Genomic DNA, 16,096 nt, shown 5'->3' on the forward strand with positions numbered 1-16,096 from the left:
CTGCTGCTTCCTGTCAAGGGGTGGCTGTGTTGCCAGCACAGGTGGGACACAAAACTCATGCACATTTACACGGTCTTGTTTAAAACAGGGCATGCCGTGGTTTGTTGTTGATTTACAATAAATTGAACTCTGCCCTCATTTTTAAGGACCAAAGACATTAGATTCTCTATTTGTACCCCCAGAATGCAAGGTGGCACCTGAAATACTGAATACATAGGACATATCTCTTTGAAGCTTTCGTTCTAAATACGTAAGTAGTACAAGATACTAGCCTTGGACTAACCATCCAGGTGATGTGCTGACTCTATCTGTCTTTAGGAGATTATGGTGGAAACGTTTAAGAAGGGTTCCTTGTGATCTGGTGACTGTTGAGACCTTGACTGTCTCTATAGCCATTCTTAGAAAAGCGGTGATTTCTTGTGGACCCCATGCCCAGCAAGTTGGGAGACAGGGATTTGGAGAAAATGCTGATGAGATTCTACTCTGGTAAAATTTCGGATACATGATTATGTAATCATAGTTATATTCCCACCATGCTGGTGAGTGTTGCTTTAATGTAATAGAAGAAATACAGATGGCACAGAAATGGTGATGAGGTCAGCTTGCTTATAAGCTGAGAACCAGTATTGTTCAATATGGTTCTCTCCAGATTTTAATTTCCTACACTAAGCAGAGCATGTAAATTCACATATAAATTATATTCCACAAATGTGTGTTAATTTATGATTATATTGTGTCTGTGTGCAACCATACCATATTGAGAACTTTCTAATGTGTGGTAAAATTGATTCCTTTGATCTTTATCTCTTCGTCAAGAGTCCAAGCAGGAAGGTTTGCACTGGGTACCAGGGAGCTGGTAACACTGGGTGGTTCACATACCACTTGAATGTCTCTTCTGTTATTAAGCTCCAGATACTTCTTTTGGCCACGCAGATCAGCCAGTTACACATTGAGGTTCAGTGGTCAATTCTCGCCTGCAGAGCAAGAAAAGAGTGCCCCTGTCCATTGGCTCTCCATCGACTGGGAGGAGAGGCAGGCTCTTCATTGACAAGTTGGGCAAATGCTGACATGTTCTTATTTTTCACACAGGGGAACACTGCAGACAGGTTTATGTTGCTACAGACGACATGCACAGTGGCAGCTTCTTCCCCATTCTTATGCACTGGGCCAAACTACAGTCCTGGGAAAGTGGCTCTCAGATAGAGAAAGGACACATATCGAGCTTCCAATTTTTCAGTCATTTGCAAGTGCATGACTCTGAGCAAGAAACTTAATTTCTCAGAGTATCAATTTGTCTGATGGGGAGATATAATATCTACTTTACGAGATGATGCTTATCTTTAAATGCGATCATGTGTGTGTTATGAACTAAGCACAGGTCCTGGCACATAAGCAGGTGAACGAGAAGCTCTAAGACCTCCATTGTGGATAGCTGAAAAAGTGATAACATTGTTTTCTCTCCCCCAAAACAAGCATACAATAAAACTCCCCAAAACTCAGAAATCCGGCTAAAGCAGAAGGTTGAATTCCAGCGTGTTCTGAAGACAGGAGAGGGCATCATCTACACGGACACCATGTGACTGGTCACCCCTCTTGCGTTATACCAATCAGACACAAGGATAAGGCTGTAGCACAATCTCACTCTAAAGCTTTTACTCAAAAAGAATATGGCCATCCTCAAGTTGGTAAATAGGTTCAAGGGAACTTAACTTACCCTATGAAGTTTGGATAATACCAGTTTATATTTTAAAGAAGATATGCTGCTGCCTCTGTATCATCAATAATAAGGCCATTACCACTTGAGAGTGACTTTCTCCTGAGCTCTGGCAGAGCCATAGGCCAACAGCATGATTCATCTTCTGTTTAGTAACCTCGGCAACTCCCTCGGTTGTGCATTATTGCCTTGGTGGAAGGAAGAGGCAGAGAAGAAGGGGACGGAGGGGTGGGTAATGGGACACTGGGATCACTGCTCTATTTTGGAAAATTATTATCCTTCATTTCCGTGAGAATACCCCCATTTCTGCACAATAGTTTATACTCAATTAATTCCTGGAGACATCACCAGAGATTGATGTGTGCATACTGAATAAGCTTGGGATTCTTTTAATGTTGTTATTTGTTTAGATCATATTTTTGCAGACAACAGTACTATATTAAGTATTCATTAGGGGCATAGAATAGCTATCCTGAAACTATCATTCTTTATTTGATTTGGTTCCTTTGTTCTTATCACAAATGCCATTGACAACGGGGACCAAGAGCTGAGGATCCTACTTGAAGGTATTTTTCTGTGTAAGGTATTGAGATATTTGCTCATTTTTAAATTTCAACATTTTTAGATAAAAAACAAGGATGAGAAATGATCATCCGAGAGCCTGAGACCTTTGAGATCTCCTGATGTGGATACACCATGGCCATATAAGCCATGGCAATGAACATCCAAGTTCCCAGGCCCTGATTGGTTCAGCTGGCATCTGGCCATGTCAATCTTTAGTTGGTTTCACTGTCTAGTAATGTAGGAGTTTATATGTTTTATAAATGCTTATAGGATAGTTGGTGATTGCTGATATGGAATCCATACTGTATGTGCCAAAGAAGCAGACCAGGCCCCTAGTTGTGAGTTTCGTGTTCTCCCTGGAGAGTCAGAGGTACTGAGTGTGTCTGAATGAGTCAATTCATGCCACTTGGACACAGGTCCCTCCGCTTTGTGTTGGCTGTTGGAAGGACTGAAATGACAGACACCGGAAGTTTTCACAAAGACCAATAACCTCCTCTCTAGCCGTCCCTTGGTAACAGGTTTTTTCTCCTTCATTTCCTGGTCAGTTGGTAAAGTTAAGTTTTTGATAAAGTTCTTGAAGGACTCATCATTGCCTTAGAAGCTCCAGTCAGTGCCTTCTTCCATGTGACCCTATGCTTTGCGGGGATACTTTTCTTCCTTATCTGGAGGAGTTAAGAGCAAGCAGATTTTCCCTCTGAGATTCTCTCACTGTCATTCTGGGTTCTATTAAGGTCTTGGGTTAGATTTCAGAGGAATTGTTTCATGCTTTGAGCAATTAGTACCTTTTTAAAATTCAGACATCTTTCAGACCCTGTCCCGCAGATCCCTCTGAAATGCTTTTGTCAGGATGGTTTATCTGTCCTGGATCATGTTTTGCCAGCTGCTCCGGCCAGCAGCATAGAGGAAACACTTAGACATATGGTTCAGATGCTCGCATTTTTATCTGAGTAAAATCTATGTGCAAAGACCTCAGAATGTAAAAAGTCAATCAGAGCATATGATGTCAGAATGTTTACTGTTTCTCTCCTGGGGACATTTTCTTGGCAGCCCAGTCTGATCTAGGTGTGTCTAATTGTTCCAAAGGCACAGCTGTGTGAGTTTGATTTGCCTGCAGGGAAAAAAAAAAGTCATACCTTCCAATGTCATGGGACAATCTTTAACTTCCCTCTCAGTTCTCACCTTTGAATTTCTATGAAGACTCCAGACTTTAAACTTTTTCTGGCGGCTAAGTATAAAGCATCATTTCCCAGTCAGCCCCAGAGACTGACTTTCAGTGTCTTTGAACTTGCTCTGAAGAACGAGGACCATTCAGATTGGCCTCATCACTTGGACTTTTAAGCATGTTCATAGCCCAGAGCTAAAAGGGAGAAAAAAAGAAAGGGAAGAAAGGAAATTGCTGCTGATTTTTCTCTTTGTGGATGCTTGTGTGACCCTTTCCTGTAGGCTTTTGTGGGGGTGTTGCAGCAAAAGATAGCTTTGCCTCAGACAGCAATTCTGTTGAAACACAACAGGCTCATTTTCCTGGAGCTGAAATAAGCATTTCAACATTGATGTTTAAGGCTCCTCTGAGCCTGATCCCAGGGAAGCAGGAAGCTACTATTTTTAGTTGGGAAAAATACCAACAGGAGATGAAGAGAATTGGGTCATGACCAAGACTTTACTGCTTCTTCAGGTTACTCAAGGTTAATAATGTCAAAGATGCTCGCTAAGCAATGGGCATAGCCCTCTGGGCAATATTCTGACGTGATTAGGTACTCAAGTAATGTAACAGAGCTGGCAAAATCCGGCGAGGGTAGATATTTCTATGAAGAACATTCCTCTTGAGAACTATCTGCTTGGAGTAGCAGGCTGCAGCTGCACCCTGTTACCTCCTCATCTCCTGCAGAAAGTGTTCAAGGTGCATGAGCCTGGGAGGTTCTGCTCCAAGCCTTGGAACGCCTATGGTTGCCAACTTTTTCCACAGCTGCCCAGTCCAGTCATCCTGCTTCTAGAGAAGGCCTCCCTTCTTGCTTTGGAGATTGCCACCCAAACACTGCTCTGACAGTGACTCAGCCACCAAACTTCCCTCACTGGCCCATTTGAACTGCTGTTAAAGTACTTACAAAGTAAATAACCCATTCTCAATTATCAACATGCAGAAGAAAACAGAGCCATAACGCAGACACACCCAACTAATTGCCAAAAGTTTTGTTTTTGAACTGCTATATTTTCTACTGGCAGGGTGTGATCTTTCTTAACATCAGCATAAACCCCCCCCCCCCCAACCTTTTCTCATAGTTCTCATGAGCCATTATTATCATTTTTGCAGCTATCAGTAATCAAAGAAGGCCCTTATAAAGGTTCATCTCAGGGGCACTGTGTCAGTTACAAGTAATGAAACTTCAAAAAGGCTTCAGCAGAAAAAGGAATTTATCAATGAGATGTAGTCAGGGTTCAGGAATGGGAGGCTTTGGGGCTCAGTGGATGTAATCACGGCCACTATTGTCATCACATTTTGACTTGATCTTTCATTTTGTTAGCTTAAAACTCTCAATTCCATGTGACAGCATGGAGTTAGGATCACATTTGTCAAGCAAGAAGAATGACAAGACCTCTGTTAAACACCTCAGCCAAAATCTTAAGATGCCTCACTGACCCATTGGATCACGTGCCCTTCCTAAGCCAATAACTATTGAGAAATGCAATAGTCTGTTTGGATGGCCCAAATCATACATCACAATGAGCCTGGGGTAGAATCATCTCCCCCAGAAGTCCATGGACTGAAAGGAGGAGATGAATAGGTTTCCACTTGATCTTAACCAAAAGGCTGAGAAGCAAAGATGAATAGGATTCCAAATGGAAATAAGGACTGTGTCCACAAGAAGGGGAAGTGGAAACTGAGGGTGGTGAAGAACACACGCACGCCCACCACAGGCATAGGTACATCTAAGTAACTATGCTTAAATGGTGCTGACTTCGTGGTGGACACTGAAAGTCTGGGTGAGAGGAAAAGAAGGGGCAGATAGGTGCAAAGATGAATAAAGCAGAATCTTTGACAGTGAGGAACTCAGCATTTTAAATTTTGTTTGGGGCAGAGATAGCAAAGTCATGGTTCAGGTGTTCATGCATCTGCCTCTTGTGTCCATGGCAGACATCACTAAGGAGCCCTTCCTGTTGAGCTTGGATGTGGTTTTAGAATTCTTCACTCATTGCACTCCAGGCAGCCACTACAAATGAACGGACACTAGTGCTTGAGAAGATACTTATTTTGCAACCTTAGATTGATATTTAGTGAGTTGTACCAAATGAACATTTACTTTCAGTGTGGTTGGGTAAAGTAGTCTGGGTGTGAGTTGGAGGTAGAAGACAGCTGATCAGCAATTTGTCACCAGCCACTAGTTGTCTGGAAAACCCTGAAGCTGTGTGAGGAAAATAACAAGCTGATTGTATTTCAAGGTCTGCAGATATCTAGCTTCCTCCAAATAGGTCAATGAGTATATCACACTCATTTCTTTTCAGAGCATTTTAAATAATACTAGGTGAAAATAACAGTGGATAACTAAACTAATTTTATTTTTTTACAATTTTGTTGAGTGAGATCTTTGAGTGGTGGGTGGGTGGAGGGAGGTAATTCTTCCTTCACATAACTATAGCAGAATTAATCTAGCTCTCTACTCTCAATATTTAGAAATTAGTTGAATGGGAGAGTAAAAGGCCAAATCTGCCATATAGTGATGCGTGAAGCCAGGAAGAAGGATACACAATACAAAATCATGACTGGAGACACAAACATTTTCAAGGCACATGTTTTCTTAGGGCTCCGAGGACAACCATGAAAGCAAATAAATTGAGAGAATATGAAGTGATACTTTAGACGTGTCTAAATGTTAGAGGTAAGCAAGCACATTGTAATTCATCTAGACAACAAATTAAATCAACAAACATTTCTTGAGCTTTTGCCAGGTACAAGTTATTCTTAAATGGTTTGTGAGATATAAAGAGGGTAAGCTCATCCCTTTCCAAAGAAGAGGTAGACAAAATGGAAGACAAGATTTACAAAATGAAAACTTAAATCACAATAAAGCATTTAAGAGTAAGAAAACCAATAACTGAAGAGGTGTCAGTAGACAGTGGGTGGTTAATTACCAAGTGAATTATATGAATAATTACAGGAAATTTTTAGGAAGGAGTGATTAGTTCAAGCTAGAGAATGAAGAACGTCCTTAAGGAAGGGCGGAACAGACCTTAGTCTTGGGAGACAAAGTCAGGTTAGGAAGACAGTTTTGGTGCAGAAACCAACCTATGAAAAAGCAAGATGAATAGAAGGAACAAACTATATTTGGAAGAGAATGTGCATATACATGTCTCTGGGATTGATGTGTTGTGTAGATGAGTGGAATGGAAGAGAGGTTGTAAAAATATACTGGGACAAATTGTGGAGCCCAGACTGGTTTTAGGTGTAATCCAGTAGGGAATGAGGAGTCATGGAAGGTTCCTGAGTGACAGAGTGGTAGGGTCAAACTATTTGGGGGAAGAATAATTTGACACAGAGTTGGGGGATGAAATGGAGGTTAACAGATATTGGCTGAGGAAACTATTAGGTAACTTTTTCAGTAATACTAGGAAAGTAAAAGGGTCCAAGTTGGTTGTGTTGGTGGTAGAACTATAATCAATATTGTGAAATAAGAGCAAGATGTGGTCTGTAATTAGACACTTTCTGTAGAGGAGGGAGGACACATAAAATTGAAATTTCAGTCTCAAGAGATTGGAATAATGGGGGAATCTGAAAAGGAGACCATCCTGGGCTCAGATAAGAAAAACAGGCCTAGATATTGAGGCTTAGGTGAAGGCACAGTGTCCAAGTACAATGTCCAACATGTCACCGTGTTGATGGCTAGTAAGGTTTTGGTTGGAGGTTCAGGATTCATCTGCATGGAGGAGATGTGTGAAATAATACTTATCATCCAGTTTTAACAATTATCAATACCTGGTCAATCTTGTTTTATCTGCTCTCCACCACTTATCTTCTTGGATGGGGGAGTATTCTGGCTGCCTTTTCCTATGCCTCACTGAAGGTCAACCATTTTCTTTCTAGCATAGGGCATGTTGTTTCACATGAATTTGGGATGAAAGTGATAAAGCTGAGATTTGAGGAAGAAAAAGATCATTGTTTCTCTTTGGAATTTTTAGACTACTTTTTTATAACTACAACAAAAGAAATTGGTTGATATTTCCTATTCTTGGGCCTTCTCCAGCTTCAATTCAGCATATCCCCGAGCTTCAGACGCTGTATGCATATGGTAGGAGCTGCAACTTGGGAATTCCTGTGCTGAGCGCAGACAGCCGTTCTGTATCTCCATCCGCTCTGGCACAGACGTGTGACAGTCATCCTCATGCAGACGGTCACTCAAATCTGGACCAAAGTGTGGAAAATGGGTAGGAGAGAATACCTGTGGTCTCTGTGAGAAGCAGGGTTTAGAATTAACTGACGTCTGCTCGTCTTGCCTTTGGAGGTATCCAAAGCCATAAAGAGAGAGATCTACTCACAAGAGCTCACCTTCAGGCACCCATGACAGCGGTTGCTGTGAGGTTTTTGGCAGAACGGCAGGGGCCTGGTCCTGTGTCACAAGTAAGTTTTAATTTGCACTTCATGCCAGGCTTTATGCTCCAGAAATATTACAAAAGAATAGATTTATGAATTGGTCATCTTCATTTTCAATGTCTCTTTTCTTTTACCTTTTACTGCAGCATAACAAACATGCAGAAAAGTGTACATGAATTTCCAAACCGAACACACCTGTGTCACTAGCCCCCAGCTCAGGGGGGAGAGCGTTACCTGTGCCCGGGAGTGTCCCTGTGCTCCTGTCCAGTCACTACTGACTCAGGGGTAGCTACTGTCCTGCTCCTTGCAGTGTGCGTTACCGCCACTGCCATTTGCCTTTTACAACAAAATGGCAGTGGAAAGAATTCTTAAGTTGTCTCTTTTCCTGTCCTTCCCCTCCCTGCATCGTCCTCTAAAATATAAGCCAACAGCCCAAGAAGTGTGGGAAGTGGCCAGGTAGCAACCATTGGTGAAGGGCACCACTATGGTCTCTTCCTGAAGACACTGTGGAGTTTCACCCTAGCGGCTGCCTTTCCATCCTTGACTGCCTCCCAGGAAACTCTTTGGACAAGACTGCCTTAACCTGATGGTAAAAAATGGATTATTGATGCTTTGCAGCACTCCAATAGAACACGCTGGAATCGAATCCTCCATGCCTGATGGGAGAGCTGGAGACTTGCTGGGCTGAGCTGACGTGTGTTGACCACCTTCACTGAGGACTTGTGCTTCTGCGCTGCCCAAAGTCCTCCATCAGTGGATGTACAGCCAGCTTCTGTGTGGCCCAGTTTTCTACCCACACAGAAAGAGATACAGGCAGGGAAGACACCTGGGGTTTTAGTCATCTGTGTCTCACCAGTCTAGGGTTCAGAGAGAAGAGCAGGAAAGAGCAGAGGTGAAGAGCGAGGGTATTAGACTGTCACTGGCTTCAGTCTTATCTTCACATTGTGTATAATATTGAGATATAATAACATCCACCTCAGAAGGCTGTGATGGGACTCAAACATGGCAATGGATTTGAAGCAGTGGGGAGAGCCTCTGGCACATGGTGAGTGCTTGATAAACACGAGCCCTCACTATGCTGTAAGAACCATTTTTCCAATAAAAGCATAAGGGTATTTTAGGTTGTCAGAATGCAACACCTGACAGGTTTTTGAATAGATGAAATAACTGATCAGGATTTAATTAGAGTGTTTTGATCTATGCACACCTCTTGCTTATGTTTCCAAAGTCAAATTGCCATTTTATGGCATCGATAGCTCAGAGACCCCACCCTGCATGGAGCCGTGGGACAATGGTGGACGCGGTCCTGCTGCAGATCTGCATGTCAGCAGTGGGAGACATCGGAAGATGAAAAAAAGTTTGGGCAGAACTTCTGAAGAAGAAAACCTTCCTTTTAAAGTTTGCAGTAAGGTAAGGGGAAACTGGATTGATTTTCCCATAAGACCATTTTATATTAAAATGAAGCCTCTTGGGGCACCTGGGTGACTCAGTCACTTAAGCATCTGACTCTTGGTTTCAGCTCAGCTCAGCTCATGATCTCATGGTTTGTGAGATCCAGCCCTGCATCAGGCTCTGTGCTGACAGCATGGAGCCTGCTTGGGAATCTCTCTTTCTCTCTCTCTCTCTCATACGCCCCCTCTCCCCCCACCCTCAAAAATAAATAAATAAACTTCAAGAAAAATAAAATGCAGCCTCTTAACCACAGACTAGTGGAAGCCACAGTGTCTTCTCGACATGGATCTAGAACTTCTATGGTTCCCTAATAGTCATTGTGGCTGTCATATTGCTCTTCCCCCATCCTCCTCCTGACCACTGGCCTGGTGTGTCTGCTTCCTCTCTCCAGTCTTCTGCTGGTGGCAAGCTTCGTCAGGGCTCTATTTTTCCTGGCACTCAGTGTCTCTCCTGGACATCCATGTTCTAGGATGAAAGCTCTGTGCCCACCACTTACTAGCTGTACAAATTGGGGCAGATTCTCAGAATTGTCAAGCTTTACTTTTCTCTTTAATAAAGTGGGAGTGTGGACAGCCCTGCACTCACGGGGCTGTTGTGAATAAATGAGATAATGCACGTAAATGGCCTAACATAGAGCATGGCACTCATAGGCACTCAAGAAATCTATGCTGCTGCCGCTGTTAACAGTGGCAGCAGCAGCAGCAGCGGCGCCATTTCTCTTACCATCATTAATTCCTGAGCAACAGTCTTATCAAAAGTCTTTCTCAGGTTCCATGGTATAGCCATCCCCTGAATTTACATCTTTAGGTCATGCGGTTGCCTAATATATTTCGAGATGCCTGGGCCTCCAAAATGTCTACTCGCCCAGCTCAGAATTTTCATATCTATTTGCATCTGAGCATCTGGATGAGAAATGAAAAACTCAACCAAATGCTCAGATATTCAATATATCGTGTACTAACCACTTACGGTGTTCTCAATATCTGGAGGATTGACTAAAATTTTTAGTCTGAATTCTAGGCACAGATAAGTCACTTTCTTATAACCGATTTGTCACAGCTTATTGATACAAAAGACATTTTGATGAATTAAAACAATTTTCAAAATTGTTTATGACCAAGAATTGGGGAAACCACCATATATTCCTGCAAAATGAGGGATCAAATGAAGATTAGGGATGAGGTGAGGATATCTCTTGCAAGTATTGCAGTGTATGTTCCATGATTTTTAAAAAGCTTTTTAAGCCATGATTTAAATTCGGTTAAAGTCACCAATTTTAACGATAAAGTTTAATGAGTTTTGAAAGATAGACACCATCATATCGAGATATAGGAAATACTTCCATCATCTCAGAAAAGTCTCTCGGGGCCCTTTGTAGACAGTCCTATCTACTACTCCTAGACTTGTCAACCACTGGCCTCCTTCTATCACTGTAATTCTACCTCTTCTAGAATTTCATATGAATGAAATCACAGGATACATAGACTTTGTCTCTGGCTTTTTTCTTCCAGCATATTTTGAGATTCAGCTGTGTGGTTGCATGCATTGGTAGTTCATTCCTTTTTCTAATTGAGTAGTATTCCATGGTACCCAGTTTGTTTTTCCATTTGCCAGGTGACGGACCTTTGGGTGGTTTCCACTTTTGGGCCATTATGAATAATGCTGTTATGTACAATTTGTTACGAATAACAACATGGACACATTTTTATGACATGAATGAAAACCGAGGGGTGAGCAAGTTAGTTTGTATAGTAAGTGTATGTTTAACTTTTGATGAAACTGTCAATCTGTTATTCAAAGTGGCTGAACCATTTTACATTTCAACAGCAAGGTAGGAGAATATCAGCTCCCCATTCTCAACAACACTTTATACGGTTAATCTTCCTTATTTTAGCCATCCCAGTGGGTTTATAGTGGTATTACGTGATTTCAATTTTCATTTCCCAAATCGCTATGATGTTGAGTATCTTTGCACATTCCTGTGGGCCATTTATATATCTTCTTTGGTAAAGGGTCTCTTAAATCTTTTGCCCATTTATTTTTATCAGATTGTTTGTCTTATTATTATACAATAAGAGTTATTTACATATTATTAATGTCCTTTAATAGACACATGTCCTGCAACTATTTTTCCCATTCTGTGACTTGCCTTTTCATTGTCTTAACAGTATCTTTTGAAAAGCAGAAATTTTCATTTTGATGATGTTCAACTATCACTTAAAAAATAGACTGTTCTTTTCCTATTCTACCTAGGAATCTGCTTACTCCAAGGTCATATTTTCTCTCATGTTTTCTTGTGAATTTTATGTTGTTTTAACTCTTACATTTAGACCTAAGATTACTTTGAGTTAATTATCTTTTAGGGGAAGGCCAAGGTTGAGATTCCTTTATTTGCACATGGATATTAATTTTTTATCCAACACCATTTGCTGAAGACGATCCTTGAATTACTTTGACATACTTGATAATTTGAAGAGCTGCATCTTTTCTTTTTTTTTTTAGTTATGCTAAAGTGTCTCCTCCAAAAAAGGATGCAACAAATTTTTGTGTGCCATTTTTAAAAATTAGAATATTACCAAAAATATACCCCGGGTACAAGGATAATTGTACAATATTGTTTATAATAGCAAAAGCTGAAAACTAATATCTACCAGTAGAAAGAAGGTTAAATAAACTGTGGCTATTCATATAATATAATATTGCAGCCCATAAGAATCCTAATGTTAATCTACATATACGACCAGAGAAAGATATTCACAATATGCCTTAAGGGAACACATATGCATCACAAATAGAATGCCTTATATTCTGTTTTTCCAAAAAAAAAAAAAAAAAAAAAAAAAAAGAAAACCAATAAAATCATTTATGTAGGTAGAAAAATGAAGGATATGAAATAGTACACAGTGTTTACTTTCTGGATGCTAGGATTCCAAACAATCTATTATTTTTTATATTTCTCTTTCAGATGATATAGATTACCTTTAAGATCAGGAGAAAACATTCCTTTACAAAAAAGAATCATGGACTCCTGGTGTCAACTTTTAAGTATGCACCATGTATCTGTCTTGACATATCAATATGTGATATTCTCACCTGAAATGCTTTTTTAGGTAGAGAACCAGGTACCAGCTGAAATCTGGTTTGCTCAAGCTAGAGAGACCCACAAAAGGCTTACTGAAGAAAATGAGGCATTCATTTCCATTAAAATGCAAATTAGAATTAAGGTTACCCATATGGTGATGCATCTAATTTTCCCCCAATGCTCTTTCTAACCAAATAAGAGATCATTTCTATTTTTAAATTCCTTAATGATGTAATTGCTCATAGTTATAAGTATATGTAATACGCTCTATTTTTCTATCAATAGCACAGATAGATGCATCTGATCACTCACATGGCCATATGGTGTGATGAGACACAAATCTACTTTTAAAAGTTTTATTTTCCCAGAATATATTCTGCCTTCAGCTGCATGTACATCATCACTCAGCTTTTTGGAAGGTGTCTCTCAGAACTTTGACTAAAGTCAGAACAGAGCTAGGTTGGAATGTTCCATGAAGATAAGGATCTGTAGCACCTAGCATTATGTCTGACTCCCAAAAGACCCAGATAAACTGCCTGTTGAGAAGAGGAACTAGAGAAGAGCATGACTCTTGATTTAAGAACCAGGGTCATGTTTCTACTTCGATGATCAAAGAATGAATGTTTTAACTCCAGGGGCCCTTACTTACATCTTTTATGATGTGAAAATTACGATCCTTGGCATTATCTTTTTTACCACATGACAAACCTTTTTCCTCCTGATTTTTTAATGTGAGGAAAGTATCAGAATCTAGACTCTTCTCAGGTCTTCTCTTTAAAGTCCTGTGCACACATTTCCTTCCTCCCCCTCCTCCCTGCTGGTCCTCAGCCCCAGGTGCTCCTCATCTCCCACTCCAGCCTTCTCCAAGAAAATAGCCAAGAAGCCTCTAAATGTGAAACTGTATATACATACGGCACAACGGACCAAAATGTTTTATTCACATCTTATGAAAAATAATGTGTTAAAAAACATGTAGAATGACCAAAGAACCAAAGAAAGTGAATCTGGCCACTGCTAACTATAGGTAACTCAGAAAGAGCTTATAGTATTAGCCAATTAACTAATTCAGTGCACAATGATTACATTCCTACCATGTATCAGGCACATGGAAAATATAGCACATTCTTGCTTATACTTAGTGCATAGAAATTTGTTAGTGATGGGAGGCTAATTGGTATAAATACATATTGAGTTATTTGATAAGAAACTTTTATATGTAGATAGAAAATCTCAAAGTTATTACATAGGAAAATACTTCTAAAATAATATATTTATATGGTGCTTTTCAATTTTCAAATGTTGTATTCATCTGGTTGGATTCACATGGTATCTAGGATGTGAGGAACAGGTGTTAGCCCATTTTCCAGACTAGGAAACTGAGGCTCAGAAGGCCAAAGGCTGTCTCTAATTAGTAAATATGTGATCTTACATTTTCTGAATCTTAGGTCCCCCTGCAATTTATTTTAAGGCTTTGTTTGGACAAGCTCATTTTCTTGCTTTAAGGGGGGTAGAACTATATCTGTTTGTCAAACTAGACAACCAAATTAATAACTAGCTTGGCAGAACCTCCTTTTCTTAGAATGGATATAGCAAGCTATAACACATAGTGTTTGAGGGCCATGGCAAAGCAGCCATGTTGTGATTACCTCTGCTCAGTGCAGTTGTGGGAGAGACAGACACTAGCATAGCACATGGGATGCACTCTTTCTTGATTTAAAAACCATATAAAATAACACAAAAATTGTGTCCAGTCTGATCCTTGCAAATGCACACTCTGCTTATGAGTACAAAGTGACCTTAGATGCTTTGGCCCCATTTGAGAATGGCTTTTGGGAAAGTATCAGGAGTGCTGTCATGCTTTGAGCCAGAGCAGTGGTTTCTTGGAAGGACCAATCAGAGCATACTCCGTGGTGCACATCACTGAGCTAACTTCAAGGTGCTTGTGTTCCATAATAGATGTCACAATGAAGGGGAAAAAGCAGCGTGCTGGGATGGGGGTGGGGGGTGGATTATTTGGGAACTAGAAAGATCAGAGAAGATGGCCCCAGGTGGAAGTGTTGCTTGCAGAGTTGAACAGTTTGGGGCGGGTGTGAGGATAGCTCTCTGGGAGCCATTAATAAAGATAAATATTGTTCCTAGAGAAATGTTAATGTCAGGACATGGTGGCTATTAATGACATCATAACTAGCCCCCGTGCCTCCTACCAGCTTTTTCTCTTTTTAAATGCTTGGTTGCTTACCTCCTCTCTGATGCTTAAATTCCAGAACATAGATTCACTTTGGCGAGTTGAACAAACAACCCAGTTTACCAGAGGGAAGTCAGGAAGAGAACCTCTTGTCATAAAGACTTGCTTGTCTTTATGACCTCGCTTTATGACCAATATTCTCCATTTGCTCATCAGTCAACATCAGTGGAAGACATATGTGCCAGGCACTGTGCTGGGCACAGTAGGGGAACAAAGTGAAGGAGAGCCAGCTCTCTGGCTCTTGATGGGCTTAAAATTGAGCAGAACACACTCATGGCATAGGCCATCATGATGAGGGGTGTCAGCAGCTGAGCCCAGTGCCAAGACTCCTCCTGTAAAGAATAAGGTGGTGTGGAATTTGAGCTGGAACCTAAAGAATGGGGGAAAGTATGACAGTCTGAGGAATGAGAAGGGAGTTTTGTACTGGCAGTCGTCAAAAAGGATGGAGCCCTTTCGCAGGAGCAGTAAGTGCGCTGGTTTGACTAGAGTCAAGGTCTAAGGCAGGAAATGGCAAGACCTAAGAATGATAGTTAAGCTAGAGCCAAATTATGATGGTTTCAGGTATCAGGCTGAGGAACTTTTACCAAGCAGTAGGGGCTTAATGAAGGACTTTGGCTGAAGGCAGATGCAAACGAGACTGCTTCATGATTAATCTAACTGGTATCTTGGCTGGATTGAAATGGAGGAACGTGGTGAGAGAGACCAAGGACGTGGGAGACTATTGCAAGAGACCAGATGAAATACCATGTGAGCCTGAGCTAAGAAAGGTGACGCATAGCTCGTGAGCTATTCAGAAATTGAAATCAGTGGGCCTTGGGGGCTGATTACATGTGGAGGATGAGGGAGAAGGAAGAGTCATTAATCAGCCACAAGAAGGGAATCAGGAGGAGGAGCACATTTTAGGAAACACAGTGGTTTCAGCTTGGGACATTGTGTTCATTTGCTAGGGCTACCATAACAAGATACCACACACTGCGTGGCTTAAACAACAGAATTTTTCCCCCCTTACAATTCTGGAAGCTAGAAGTTGGAGATCAAGATGTTGGCAGGTTTGGTTTCTCCTGAGTCCTCCCTCCTTGGCTGGTGGATGGCTGCCTTCCAACTATATATATCCTCGCATGGTCTTTTCTCCGTACATGCACCCCTGGTATCTCTCTGTAGGTCCAAATTTTCTCACCTTCTAAGGACACCAGTCAGATTGGATTAGGGCTCGCCCTAATGGGCTCATTTTAACTCAGTCACCTCTTTAAAGGCCCTATCTCCAAATACAGTCACATTGTGAGGCAGGGCTCCAACATGAGAATTTTGGAAGGACAAAATCAGCCCATTTTAGAACATGTGAAGTTGAAGGTGCCTTTGGATATTCCAGAGAAGCTGTCTAGTAGATGGTTTGCACTATTAATTGAAGCTCAGGGGATAGGTCAGGGCTAGGAATGTAGAAGTGAGCAACGTGAATCA

This window comes from Hyaena hyaena, unplaced genomic scaffold (assembly GCF_003009895.1).
Source record: "Hyaena hyaena isolate Hyena2069 unplaced genomic scaffold, ASM300989v1 scaffold_205, whole genome shotgun sequence".
In the NCBI taxonomy this organism is placed as follows: domain Eukaryota; kingdom Metazoa; phylum Chordata; class Mammalia; order Carnivora; family Hyaenidae; genus Hyaena; species Hyaena hyaena.